At 42.9% G+C, this 15,105-nt stretch overlaps 1 protein-coding gene across 1 annotated transcript in view; it reads left to right on the plus strand.

The window, feature by feature from the left end:
- The first annotated feature begins 255 nt into the window (after positions 1–255).
- Positions 256–15,105, plus strand: part of LOC135054978 (glycine N-acyltransferase-like) — a 268,645-nt gene continuing 253,795 nt past the window's right edge. Inside the window, exon 1 of the mRNA XM_063958502.1 lies at positions 256–377. The gene's annotated coding sequence lies outside the window, so the exon portion shown is untranslated. The remainder of the gene's footprint in view (positions 378–15,105) is intronic.

Raw genomic sequence — 15,105 nt, forward strand, 5'->3', positions numbered from 1 at the left:
GCCAGATTGCAGGGGTATAAAATGCAAACATAACAATCTAAAAATATATATTTTTGATGAATTATCTGAAAAAAAGCTAAAAATATAGATCAGTATTTAAAAATATTAACATTTAAATTCATAGCAGGCAAACGTCTAGTTTATTTCCATGTAGAATTCCATGGAATAGTACATCACCTCCAATGACCTAACTTCCAAAAGACAGCCTCTTTCCTGCGGGAGCCAAAATGTGTAACCTGACTAGAGTTTTGGCAGTCGAAGTCGTTTGACCAAGGAATAAGAGAACACACTGTACAGGAGGGTCAGGCAGTTGTAAACATTAGGGATTGCAAAACAGCAAGCAACTGTGGAACAGTGGCAAGATTAACCTGCCGCAGGTAAGTCTGAGGGGGAAACACTGTGTAATTCCGGCAGCATAGTCATACAGGAGTATTTGTCTATTAAAAGATAGACAAGTGCAAAAGAACCTGCAAGGGGCTCTTTTGCACTTGCCCCACGGCCATTATTCTGGCGGTCGAGATCCCGACAGCCGGGATATTGTAGTAGACACAGTTTTGAAACATGATCATGTTGCATTTGTAACTCTGAACGGTAATATTTATATTTTTAATTTTAGCATTTCTAAATATTACAATTATTATTATTGCGCCATCGTTCTTTCCCATCATTAAATAAACAGAAACTATATTTTAATAAGTATATATGCAGAAAATCATAATATCCCTGCTATGCTAGGGGAGTTATTGTAAATACAGTGTTCGTGTCCTAATTAAAGAACGGTTGGCAAGAGCACAAAAATTGGTTGTAAATAGCTTAGCATGCCAGCACAACTAGGGCTGTCACAGAGGATTCTGGGAAGGTGGGGTCCTGGGTAAGGACGAAACAAATTATATTTAAAAAAAATGCAGAGGAAGATGTTGCAAATTGTTGGGTGTCAGTTTTTCCCTTTTCAGCCTTCCCACAGGTGGCAGATAAAGTGACAGAGTATTACACGGGCGAGTCACATTATTATGACCAGAGTGACCGCTTCAGAGCCCCATATGCAGCAGGCTTCGCTGAACTGTAATTTTAGAAACACGTCTGGTAGCCCCCAGGTTCATTTTGATGGTGAGCTGCTCCACTGTAGCGTGTCAGTCGGCCCTCACGCACCTTTGTAGCAGACGTTTGCCTCTCACATCAATGCGTGGTGCTCCACAGTTTACGCGTCGGTATTCACAATGGTGACATTTGTCCAGTTACGATACACTTTCACCACAGCAGCACGAGAACAGTTCACAAAACTGCTCTGTTTCAGAAATACTGCCACCCTTGGCCTGAAAGCCGATAATCATCCCTTTTTGCAACTCGGATAAATCGCTCCTTATGCCCATGACAGCAACGAGTGATATGTGTGCAGACGGCATATCGGACACCTTATATACCTACCAAGCCAGTGCACGACACGTGATGTATTTCATGGGCTACGCGCTGCTGCCGACATGAAATGCTGGAGGTGGTCATAATAATGTGACTCGACCATGTATAAATTAAATTTTTTCATATAAAAGTTATTATTTTTTTATTATGACAATAATAAAGAGCTTTTCACCCAAATGTATCAAAAAATTAATTCAAATTAGAGACTAGTAAGTTCCTACAATAAGTATAAAAGTTCAAAAATGCCCTCAGCATAAAACTACAAAAACGTTCTATAGCAAGGTGATTAAAACGTAATAAATGTAAAAAAAAGTCTCAACTATTTCAATCATAGGTGGTCATTCCGAGTTGTTCGCTCAGTCATTTTCTTCGCATCGCAGCGATTTTCCGCTAATTGCGCATGCTCAATGTTCACACTGCGACTGCGCCAAGTAAATTTGCTATGGAGATTGGTATTTTACTCACGTCATTACGAGGTTTTTTCTTCGTTCTGGAGATCGGAGTTTGATTGACAGGAAGTGGGTGTTTCTGGGCGGAAACTGGCCGTTTTATGGGAGTGTTTGAAAAAACGCTACCGTTTCTGGGAAAAACGCGGGAGTGGCTGGAGAAACGGAGGAGTGTCTGGGCGAACGCTGGGTGTGTTTGTGACGTCAAACCAGGAACGACAAGCACTGAACTGATCGCACTGGAAGAGTAAGTCTCGAGCTACTCAGAAACTGCACATAGTAGTCTTTTCGCAATATTGCGAATCTTTCGTTCGCAATTTTGATAAGCTAAGATTCACTCCCAGTAGGCGGCGGCTTAGCGTGTGCAAAGCTGCTAAAAGCAGCTTGCGAGTGAACAACTCGGAATGACCACCCTAGTACATGCAAAAAAACTAATTATGGACATGGTACAGAATTATTTTACAGCACCAACTAAGCACAATAATACACAAACTGTGCAAAAATGGATTGCATTATGGGTCAAACTTAATTTTTATAAGGTTATTTGAGAAAAATATTTTCATTCATTTTATTGACACACCTGGTTATGGCATAATGGCATGGATAATGAAAAATGGGTAGGCAGTGAAGTAATTAGTAAGGTTATTGCTGATTTTAGCTTAATATGAAAATAGGCGGGTGTGTAGGCAAGGATTTTTATAGCACATGTTTTGACAAGTAGATAAAATCTATTCAATCTTCTGGTGCCACCAAAAGATGGCAAAAATTAAGGCAACCAAATTCAAAAATGAAAATCCTTTATCTGTGCTTGATATCACTTTAAAAAAAAAATTTAATGCAATGTTTGGTGATATTTTACCGTTTGAAAATATTTGTGGCAGATATTGAATGCATTAACAGTTTAATGCATATCATGAAAAATAAATAAGCATGAAAAAGTTCAGATAAAGTGAAGTTTTTGCTAAATATCAACTGTCTTGTTACATCTGCCCCTGTTTTTCTTCTGTTTTATTTTGAAATGTTACTGATTCAATAATGATCTGTATTTGTGCACTTAAATAATTCACGTCATGCTCTGTTATGAGAATTATTTGCCTTACAGTATCTCGGATTACATTATTTTGCGATTATTTTATAGTCAGGGAATAATTGAAGATTTTTTTGAGTGGGTTAGGGGGTTTAGTCATTAACTGACCAGGAGGTTTTGTTTTGATTAACCCATTCACATCCATACTGTATGTCACACATGGCTAAGTGAATCTTGTCGTGACCCAGCCTTCTAGAATATGTGGGCACAAAGATCAAAAAGGAACAGAGGATTATTATATAACACATTAAAAGTATTGTAACAAAAATTTCTGGTAATATTCCAGTGAATGCTAAAATGTAATCATAGAACCATCAGCAAGTTAAGGTCCTCATTGATTTACTTAGATTACAATCTGGATGTCAGCACAAAGTTAAATTAATTATGTGTTTGCATTTGCAAGCCTTAAAGTGGTTTAATATTGTATAAAGGGAGGTACACACGGAGCGATGTTCACTTAATTTCTTGCTTAGAAATTAAGAGCACATCGCTCCGTGTGTAGGGGTGCTGGCAACAGCGATGCGCGGCCCCGCTCATCGCTCTCACTGTCTCTAGATTTGGCATGCAGTGGTGAAATAAGCGTTCCCCCCGCCTCCCGCCCCTCACTCAGCACACATCACGCTGAATGATGAGAGGGGTAGAGATGTGTGCTGAGCGGTCTGTGCTAGATCGCTCAGCACATCTTCCCCGTGTGTACCCCCCTTTAGTGTTTTTGCCAATGAACTTTAATTATTTTAAAATCTTTAGAACATAATACAAGTGCGCTGTCAGCAGCAGCTGGTAGATGGATGGTCAAAGCCCCTTAAATATGTAGAACAAAGAAAAGTGTATATATCAGCACTGGCTGTATTGGAATAACAAAAAATGGATGGTTTGTTATAGATAGAATAATGATCACAATTTATTCACCATTATACATCATAAAAAGATTTTTTTTAAAGAATACACATATTATTTGTATAAAAAAACTGATAAAAATAGCTAATGCCATCAAATGAAGTAATCAGTTGTCAGCCAATCCACTCAAAATGCTCGTATATGCAAATAACCTCACTTGGATAGGACCTCCTCCAATAAGAAGCTGTCGGCATACAAGCGATGTAGTTTACTGGATGTAAAACCCCATACACACAGGACTGGAGAGATGTGTGCTGAGCGATCTAACACAGACCGCTCAGCACACATCCCTCCCCCTGCTCAGCACAGCGTGATGTGTGCTGAGCAAGGGAGGAGGGACAGGGGGGCCACTCAGTTCACCCAGCGGTGAAATGAGCGATCTCACTAGATTGGGCATGCATGCATGCCAAATCTAGAGTCAGCAATAGCGATGAGCGGGACCGCGCATCGCTGGCGCCTACACCCTACACATGGAGAGATCCATGCTTAATTTCTAAGCAATCTAGTGAGATTGCTTAGAATTTAAGTACGGCTCTCTGCGTGTGTACCCCCCATAAGTAGGCAATTATCCCTTGTTAATGTCTCAGCCTGAGCCCATATCACTTGCTGATATCCTGGACTCCTGCCATTCATCCTTGGTGATATTTGGACACTCTTTCCATAACTTGGTCTATGCAGCAAAGCACTCTTCATCCGGATTTCCCTTCAAGCCACTATTGGATAATTCCTAAGGATGAGACAAGGGTGGTCATTCCGAGTTGTTCACTCGCTGCCGATTTTCACAGTGCAGCAATTAAGTGAAAAAACTGCAAAAATGCGCATGCGCATGGTATGCAGCGCTCATGCGCTAAGTACTTTCACACAAAACTTTGTAGATTTACCCAAGCTCGAGCGACGTTTTTTCATCGCTCGAGTGATCGTAGTGTGATTGACAGGAAGTGGGTGTTTCTGGGCGGAAACTGGCCGTTTTCAGGGAGTGTGCTAAAAAACGCAGGCGTGCCAGGTAAAAACACAGGAGTGGCTGGAGAAACGGGGGAGTGGCTGGCCGAACGCAGGGCGTGTTTGTGACGTCAAACCAGAAAACTAAATGGACTGAGGTGATCGCAGTCTAGGAGTAGGTCTGGAGCTACTCAGAAACTGCAGCAAATTATTTAGTAGCAGTTCTGCTAATCTTTCGTTTGCTATTCTGCTAAGCTAAGATACACTCCCAGAGGGTGGCGGCCTAGCATTTGCAATGCTGATAAAAGCAGCTAGCGAGCGTACAACTCGGAATGAGGGCCATTAACCCATGGTGAAATATTGGACATCTCTTTGATTACACTTTATTGTTGGTTTTACTAATTAACCTTTCAAAATTGCATATAAGACTTTTTTTCTTTTTCTTGGAGCAAGATTGAGACCTTGTTAATTTGGCCCAGTTGGGATTTTGAGTTTGACATGCCTGTCCTAGAGGCTACCACATTTCCTGTAGGAAAAGGGCAGGATGACACAAATCACGTCTTCACAGCCTGCCCAGTGCTACATAGTGATGAAAAACACATCTCTGTGCAGCAGTGATGCATTTAGTGTTGCACTGCCAACTGATGTGCGAAGATGTAATTCATCTCATTGTGAATCTATGGACAGGGCAACTCATGTCACTTTGAGCTAGCCACCCTGGTTTTGTAGATCTGCCCTCTTCCATCTTGTATAAAACAAAGATCATTTAAAATCTGTATAAACACCTGCAATTGCAGACTGGGAAAGACAAAATGGAGCCTCCACCTTTACCTCCCACAAGTAAAAACAGTTTAGTAAAATAATATCCCACAATGGCGCATCCACAGTACAAATAGATCAGCTTTTCAAATAAAGGAGGTCATTCAGATCTGATCGCTGCTGCGCGTTTTCACACAGCGGACGATCAGATCCAAACTGCGCATGTGTATGTGTAACAGGTAGGTATGGTGGAGTGTTGTTGTGAGTACAGGTGTCAGTGGACGTATCTGGATTCTTCACTCGGAATCACTTCTTGGACTGGGTCTCACTTCTGGAACCCTAGAAAGAGGGATGAGGAACACCAACCCCAGAGGACCCAACATATAAGTCACCACACATTAGGATGGTGACATAAAGAGTTATTATTTAGGATCAAACTGGTTACCTCTTTGAGAATAATTGATTAAAAGGCAAATACACTTCCACAAATAAGACAAAGGGTGCACATGAGGATATAGGAAAAGGTTGAAAACGGTACAGCAATATCACAGTATACTAATATTCAAATCAGAAAACAATTTGCATATGCATTTACATACTGAGAATTAGTAATATTCTACTATGCCCGCTCAGGGTGGTAACCTTTGTTGTCGTCACAAGCTGCTGGTGACTGAGTTGTATACCTAGTACCAGAACAGTTCGATATTTCAGGTTAGCAGAAAGTAGGTATACAGTACCAAGTAAGCAGTTCAGTGAAGGATGAAATATAGCGTACTAATTCCTCACACCGTTCAGAGAATAAAGGGACATGCATAAGTTGGCAGACTTAATAAGAGATTTATCAGGGTGCAAATGAATTTAAAGCAATTTCCAATCAAAGCAGTAAGGTTATAAGCACAGCTGGCAGTTGCAGGCTATATTAGTAGATGAGGCTCTGAATAGTTAGAGTGTGTTCACAATACAGTTCAGCATCACATATGCACCGCAATGCGCCGGTGCAATGGACGGCTGCAATGGGGATCGCCGGTCGGCGACGGGATTGTGCAAAGGATCCATTCGCATGGGCGTTCGCAAGGAGATTGACAGGAAGAGGCCATTTGTGAGTGGCAACTAACCATTTTCAGGGAGTGTCCAGAAAAAGCAGGTGGAATGATGCGTTTTCAGGGAGGGTGTCTGACATCAAATCCAGTCCCAAACAGCCTGAAGTGATCGCAGCGGCTGAGTAAGTCCTGGGCTGCACAGAGACTGCACAAAATCAGTTTGTGCAGCTCTTCTACACATACGATCGTACACTTGCACATCGAAAATACATTCCCCCTGTAGGCGGCGACTATCAGAACGCAGGACAGCAAAAATCGCAGCCTAGCGATCAGATCTGAATTAGGCCCAAAGTCTGACTCTTTCAATGGTTCAAAAGTAGATGTGTTGGACTTTACTTCCTTTTCCACTTTTCTTGTGGTAGAATGCAATCCCTTTTATATGGCAAAACAGTTTCAATGCACACTCCCCTTATTATGTATTTTTACTCTCAAAAGCCAACTGAAAAACAGGAAAAATAGTGCAATACTGCCAGATGTATTTATCCATCACACTCACATTTAACATACTGTAGATATCAAAGCATATATCACCACAATAGTGGGTTTGATTCCCAGGGACCACTCGCCATCAGGTGTCACACAATTACCCAGGTGGTCTTCAGGTTACTGACTGTCGGGGTCCCGGCGCACATTATACCGGCGCCGGAATCCCGACAGCCGTCATACCGACAGACTATCTCCCTCGTGGGGGTCCACGACCCCCCTGGAGGGAGAATAAATAGCGTGGAGCGCATAGCCCACCACGCCCGCAGCGTGGCAAGCGCAGCGAGCCCTCAAGGGGCTCATCTGCGCTCACCACGCTGTCGGTATGCCAGCGGTCAGGCTCCCGGCGCCAGTATGCTGGTACCCAGGAACCCGGCCGCCGGCATACCATACTACACCCCAATTACCCTCCTCCAAAGGAAACAGAGCTGGAACTTCCAAGTCTCAGACACCAGTGCTCCTGCTCACTGGACAGTGGTCTCCCCAAGTCTCCAAATGTCACCTGCTAGATGCGTTTCAGACAATGATACTGTGGATGTGCCATTGTGGGACATTTCTTTTATAAATCTTCCATCTTGTAGTGGAATGCCATTAACTATATGACCCAAACGTGCACCAAGAACCTAATATTACTGAGGCACTACACATTAATAATGTGTTATTGTGTTTGGCCTGTCATTATAAAGTGTGAACTTCTACACTTTTGTTCTATATGACAGTAAAGGGTCTATGTACTAAGCCTTGGAGAGAGATAAAGTAGTTTATCTCCGTCCACTTTATCTCCCTCCAAGTGTTAGTATATAGGACAATTTATTGGCAAAGCCTAAGGTATCTGAGGTATTTCTTAAGTCCACTTACTGAAATCTTAGGTAGACTCTAAACAGGCTCCAACCAGCTGAGCTAAAAAAAAATAAAAAAAACCACCTATGCCAGGCCTCAGTCACAGTTATTCCATTATCATGGTCTTATCTTTTTTTGGAAGCCAGGAAACAGTATGCCTAGGGTCTCATAGATGCTTCTATTATACCTAAGGCTAGCATCTCCTCTAACTGCTCGCAGATGCATGTCTGGACCACAGATGGAATCCATCCTATAGCGGACATGTTTTATGGGGCTGGACACAGCTGAGTCCACATCATGAGCTTTCCAGCAGTATATGCAGCTGGTACAGCTTAGAGACACTGCTCTGACCCAATGACATATTTAACACCTAAATAGTCCTTAGCTACAAAAGATAAGGAAGTGGTTCGCTCTGAAGGTATTGGCCGTCCTCTCATTGTCCTGGTGGTATTTTACAATATTTACATAATATGTGATTTTATATGGCCCTAATCGTATGATATAGTGTCACCTCTTGTAAGACTATGCAGAAACCAACCAAGTCAACTTGAGGCTTTTTAAGTGTGGGCACAAAAACTAGTGCCTATGATAAAATGATCTACTGCAGTCTGCTATTTTTATCTGGCCTAAACTTCATGGTGATTGCTTTGTGCTAGGCTCATACTATTCTCAAGTATGTGTCAAGCATTGCATTCTCAAGCAATTTGCCAGGGCAAATTGAGAGAGCCATGTACATGTCTGCCCTACAGGAGCTCAAACCAGTTGCCTCATAGAACGAGACCTCTTAATATCATAGAAGGAGGCCTTTTGATCTCCTCCTTTATAACTTTAAGCATCAAAAACATGAAAGATTTTCTTCAATGTCTTATTGAACCTCTCGCAGAGTTTTCTAACCCTATCTGGTCCCAGATATTGTGAGATGTAGATTCAATTCATAAGAAATAAAGGCAAGAAAGTAGAGTTCCACGCTACACTTAGTTAATATATCACAGCCATATAGGGACAACTGTAGGCAAAGATTTTTACCCAGAAGATCTAGGAGGACTTCAGTTATGAAAAGAATACAGTTTACTGTGCATATAGATCAATGAGGTTACAGGCTCAAGGACAGACCCCCAAGGACTGCTACAAGGAATTCATGGTCAGCCCTCAAGCTCTAGTCTCAGCAGAACAGTTAATCACAAGTATAAACTATACAGAATAGGCAGATAGATTGCATAAGAATATTTCTGACGTGTCCCCTCCCCCTGCTTTCCAGATCACAATGCCTGAAAACATGCCTCTCTGCCCCCAAGTACCAGCTATCAGGCCGGTTCTTGACAATCTAGCTTCCAGTGCGAACACTAAAAAATGTGACCCCCCTATAGACATTGTAAAAATAAAATATTTGCAAGCACCGTAGGTGCACGTACCCAAAAAAGAGGAAGTGTCCCTAGCTGTAATACTGTAGATGAGGCCTTGCAGGAAAAGCCTTACACCAACACGATAGTGCCCCTTATTCCATAATATGCCACACATAGTAATTCCCATTGCACCATATTATTCCCCGCACAGTAATGACTCTTGCACCATATTATGCCCCACACAGTAATGCTCCTGAGACAATATTATGACCCACACAGAAATGCCCTTTCACCATATTATCATATTATGCTCCCTACATTAATGCCCCTTGCACCATAGTATGCCCCATACAGTAATGCCCATTTGCACCAAATTATACCTCACACTATAATGCCCCTTGCACCAAATTATGTCCCACACAGCAATTCCTGTGACACCATATTATGCCCCGACACAATATTATGCCTCACATAGTAATGCCCCTCACAATTATACCCCCTCCCTCATTGTGAGGGGTTTTATGCTGTCACACCTGACTCCTCCCTCTAGTAAATGTCCCTCCAAAAATGGCCACCACCTCCTCTAACATCCTTCAGAAGTGTCTCGTTTTAGGTGGGACATTTTCAAAAGTATTCCATGCGGATGGTCAGACTGCATGGAATACTGGGGCAGATGTATTAACCTGGAGAAAGCATAAGGAACTGATAAACCAGTGATAAGTGCAAGGTGATAAACGCACCAGCCAATCAGCTCTAATATGTAAATTAACAGGAGCTGACTGGCTGGTGCGTTTATCACCTTGCATATATCACTGGTTTATCACTTCCTTATGCCGTCTCCAGGCTTAATACATCTGCCCCACTGTCTGAAACAAACAGTGGCAATTACTGCATGTGCCCAGTGCTATTGCTAGGCTCACCCGACCCTAGAAACAAAAATTCCTATAGCCCACCACTATGGTTCCCGGGCTTTCACCACCATTATCCTGTGATACAGGAACTGAAAACAGGAGGGGATAGTTTATAATCCCCAACCTCAACATCATAAATTTACCACACCTTGCGCTCTGTACTAGGTGATTAAGCAGTTGATGTATCAATCAGTGAAAAGAGTGGAGAAGTGGACTAGTGGAAAAGTTGCCCATTGCAACGAAATCAGCATTGAGGTTGCATTTATCAAGTTCATTGTATAAAATGATAAGTTTAACCTGATTTGTTGCTATGGGCAATGTCACCACTGGCCCACTTCTCCACTCTGTTTATTGATTGATTGATTGATTGATTGATTGATTGATTGATGCATTAACCCACCAGTCTCTCAGCTTTGAGATATTGTGCACCTCTCTCTCATATGACATTGCTGGTTTGACCTTAGCTTGTATCCCTGTCTATTCTATTGTTTTGAACCATTTGAAATGCTTAATGTGTACCGAACCTAGCTAATGGTTTAATGTAATATCATTACGTGTGCATCAGACCCTAGGATTTGTGTGCTGAACTTTGCTTCTGTCTCTTCTTTATCTGCTACCAAGAATATTTGTGTATAGACCTCTGGACTATTTTATGGGTCTGCCTCTGACATGTCCTTGCCTAGTGTCATTGCTGAATTTATATATTTGAAGGGGAGAAGGGAGGAGTAGACCTGAGCCCAGGTATATCAATTAGAATCTAAATCAATTGCTTAGAATATATTGTTCCACAATGTGATATAAGTACCATGGTTTTATCCAGTGGAGTTCCACTTAGAAATATCTCTGGTGGAGGTGCTCCCCTGAGAGTATGGTAAACATATATAAGTAGGGGCAGAAGATACTCTCTTTTTCTGGGAGCACTCTTATAGTTATAACTTTTCTTACTGTACTTTAAAAACAATAAGTATTATGACCACATACAAAAAGACGAACATCACATATAACAGATAGTCCATGTAATAGCAGGGATAGTAAATTCTCTTGCTGTAATAAATGCTTCAAATAGACAATGTTTGCTAAGCAGTACGGCAAAAAAATGGTACCATCACTAAACAAGAATTCTTGTTGCTGAGGAAAGAAATCCCAAAGACCCCACCCTTCTATATGCTACCGAAGGTGCACAAGAACCCACACAATCCACCGGGCAGACCAATTGTATCGGGCATAGAGGGACTATTAGAACAAGGGAGCATCTTCTTGGATCAATATCTCAGACACCACATTCCCCTCACTACCCTCCTGTGTATGGGATATGAGTGACATTCTCCGTAAAATCCATGATGTCCAATTAAGTGAGGTTACAGTATCTAGTCACTCTAGATGTCGAATCACTATATACAAGTATTAATCATGAGGATAGAATTAGAGCAGTCAATGCCTTCATACAGAGGGCATGGATGACTTCAAAAACTTCCTACTGGAACTATTAGAGTTTGTACTCAAGAAGAACGACTTCACCTTTGATGATAAGTACTACCTCCAAATCCGAGGAACTGCAATGGGCGCAGCTTGTGCACCAACTTATACAAATCTGTTCCTCGGATGGCGGGAGAAGACACTGGTCTTTAATTTACTTATAAGACCTATGATGTAGGTATGTAATAATGGAAGTGCTCTCTGTGTAGGTTGTGATAGTGTGGTATTAAAGGTCATCCGGGTGTTATTATTAGGTGTGTATCATTAGGCATGTCTAATGAAAACAGTACCTTGTAGTTTTGAATATGTGTCCTAGTTGCCAAGGAAGTGAAGACAGGTTGTACACTGATGTTGAAAGTGCTAAGTGCAATACTGAAAATTAATTAGCGGTGTTATATAGGGTAGCGGGGTGGGGGATATGTTATGCTCAAGTATTATAAGTGTTGTGAGGATAATAGGTTGTCGTGACCAATAACACTAGTTTGGGGCTGAGAAGGGGGCATACATAGTTTCGTGAGGAAATTAGTGAGTTGATAGTAATAGTTATTTTTGAAAGATCGTTTTATTGGTTTTTACAAGCATATGGAAAAATAAGCAAACCATAATAGATAGTAAGAGGCATAGAAGAGAAAAATAGGAAAGAGGGTGCTAAGCATATGCATCAATTGTAAGATGCTGGACAATCCTTCCAACAAACGATTATCATGAACAGTTATTAATGTACTTGTATATTCATCATTGCTAAATTTGTCAGCCAGCTCCTCATCCTGCTGAATCCAAACGTGAATCTGCAACTCTATACTTATCATGGCTCATTCTGATTCAAGTACTGTTGGTGTCCAGTATTTGAAATATTCAGTATTACTCATTTTTGTGACAGTAGGTTGTAAAGTGCTCTATGACAATTTTTAACAGTATATGATTAATCTTCTATCTCTATTATGTTCTTATCAGTTCCTCGGAAACCGAACCCCCCCGAAACGTCACCCATTTTACACGGGTCCGAGGCATACTCGGATTCTCACGTATGGCTCGGTTAACCCGAGCGCGCCCGAACGTCATCATCCCGCTGTCGGATTCTCGCGAGATTCGGATTCTATAAAAGGAGCCGCGCGTTGCCGCCATTTTTCACTCGTGCATTGGAAATGATAGTGAGAGGACGTGGCTGGCGTCCTCTCACTTTGTTTCAGGGGGCTGCATATCTTTATTCTGGAGACCAGCAGTATTATAGGAGGAGTACAGTGCAGAGTTTTGCTGACCAGTGACCACCAGTATATGTTGTCTGCCTGAAAAACACTCCATATCTGTGCTCAGTGTGCTGCATATATATGTGCTCACACTTCTTTATTGTGGGGACTGGGGACCAGCAGTATTATATAGGAGGAGTACAGTGCAGAGTTTTGCTGACCAGTCACCACCAGTATACGTTGTCTGCCTGAAAAACGCTCAATATCTGTGCTCAGTGTGCTGCATATATCTGTGCTCACACTGCTTTATTGTGGGGACTGGGGACCAGCAGTATTATATAGGAGGAGTACAGTGCAGAGTTTTGCTGACCAGTGACCACCAGTATATGTTGTCTGCCTGAAAAACGCTCCATATCTGTGCTGTGCTCACACTGCTTTATTGTGGGGACTGGGGACCAGCAGTATTATATAGGAGGAGTACAGTGCAGAGTTTTGCTGACCAGTGACCACCAGTATTATACTACTTGTAACCAAGCTCCTGCAAACCACACCACCAACTCCCTCAGTGTCAATTTCCTCCTTACACAGGAAAGCCAATAGTCCTGCAGGCCATGTCACTGTCAAGTCTGATGAGTCCTCTCCTGCCTGGTATTCCTACAATGCATCCTTGAGTGTAACGCCTCCTGCTGCTGGTGCTGCTGTTGTTGCTGCTGGGAGTCGATCGTCATCCCAGAGGGGAAGTCGGAAGACCACTTGTACTACTTCCAGTAAGCAATTGACTGTCCAACAGTCCTTTGCGAGGAAGATGAAATACCACAGCAGTCATCCTGCTGCAGAGCGGATAACTCAGGCCTTGGCAGCCTGGGCGGTGAGAAACGTGTTTCTGGTATCCACCGTTAATTCACAGGCAACTACAGACTTGATTGAGAAACTGTGTCCCCGGTACCAAATACCCTCTAGGTTCCATTTCTCTAGGCAGGCGATACCGAAAATGTACACAGACCTCAGAAAAAGAGTCACCAGTGTCCTAAAAAATGCAGTTGTACTCAATGTCCACCACGGACATGTAGACAAGTGGAGCAGGGCAGACTCAGGACTAAATGACTGTGACAGCCCACTGGGTAGATGTATTGCCTCCCGCAGCAAGAACAGCAGCGGCGGCACCAGTAGCAGCATCTCGCAAACGCCAACTCGTTCCTAGGCATGCTATGCTTTGTATCACCGCTTTCCATAAGAGGCACACAGCTGACAACCTCTTACGGAAACTGAGGAACATCATCGCAGAATGGCTTACCCCAAATGGACTCTCCTGGGGATTTGTGACATCGGACAACGCCAGCAATATTGTGCGTGCATTACATCTGGGCAAATTCCAGCACGTCCCATGTTTTGCACATACATTGAATTTGGTGGTGCAGAATTATTTAAAAAACGACAGGGGCGTGCAAGAGATGCTGTCGGTTGCCCGAAGAATTGCGGGCCACTTTCGGCATTCAGCCACCGCGTGCCGAAGACTGGAGCACCAGCAAACAATCCTGAACCTGCCCTGCCATCATCTGAAGCAAGAGGTGGTAACGAGGTGGAATTCAACCCTGTATATGCTTCAGAGGATGGAGGAGCAGCAAAAGGCCATTCAAGCCTATACATCTGCCTACGATATAGGCAAAGGAGGGGGAATGCACCTGACTCAAGAGCAGTGGAGAATGATTTAAACGTTGTGCAAGGTTCTGCAACCCTTTGAACTTGCCACATGTGAAGTCAGTTCAGACACTGCCAGCCTGAGTCAGATCATTCCCCTCATCAGGCTTTTGCAGAAGAAGCTGGAGACATTGAAGGAGGAGCTAAAACAGAGCGATTCCGCTAGGCATGTGGGACTTGTGGATGGAGCCCTTAATTCGCTTAACCAGGATTCACGGGTGGTCAATCTGTTGAAATCAGAGCACTACATTTTGGCCACCGTGCTCGATCCTAGATTTAAAACCTACGTTGTATCTCTCTTTCCGGCAGACACAAGTCTGCAGAGGTTCAAAGACCTGCTGGTGAGAAAATTGTCAAGTCAAGCGGCACGTGACCCGTCAACAGCTCCTCCTTCACATTCTCCCGTGAGGGGGTGCGAGGAAAAGGCTAAGAATTCCGAGCCCACCCGCTGGCGGTGATGCAGGGCAGTAGTGGAGCGAGTGCTGACATCTGGTCCGGACTGAAGGACCTGCCAACGATTACT

Source organism: Pseudophryne corroboree, chromosome 3 (genome assembly GCF_028390025.1).
Source record: "Pseudophryne corroboree isolate aPseCor3 chromosome 3, aPseCor3.hap2, whole genome shotgun sequence".
NCBI classification, from domain to species: domain Eukaryota; kingdom Metazoa; phylum Chordata; class Amphibia; order Anura; family Myobatrachidae; genus Pseudophryne; species Pseudophryne corroboree.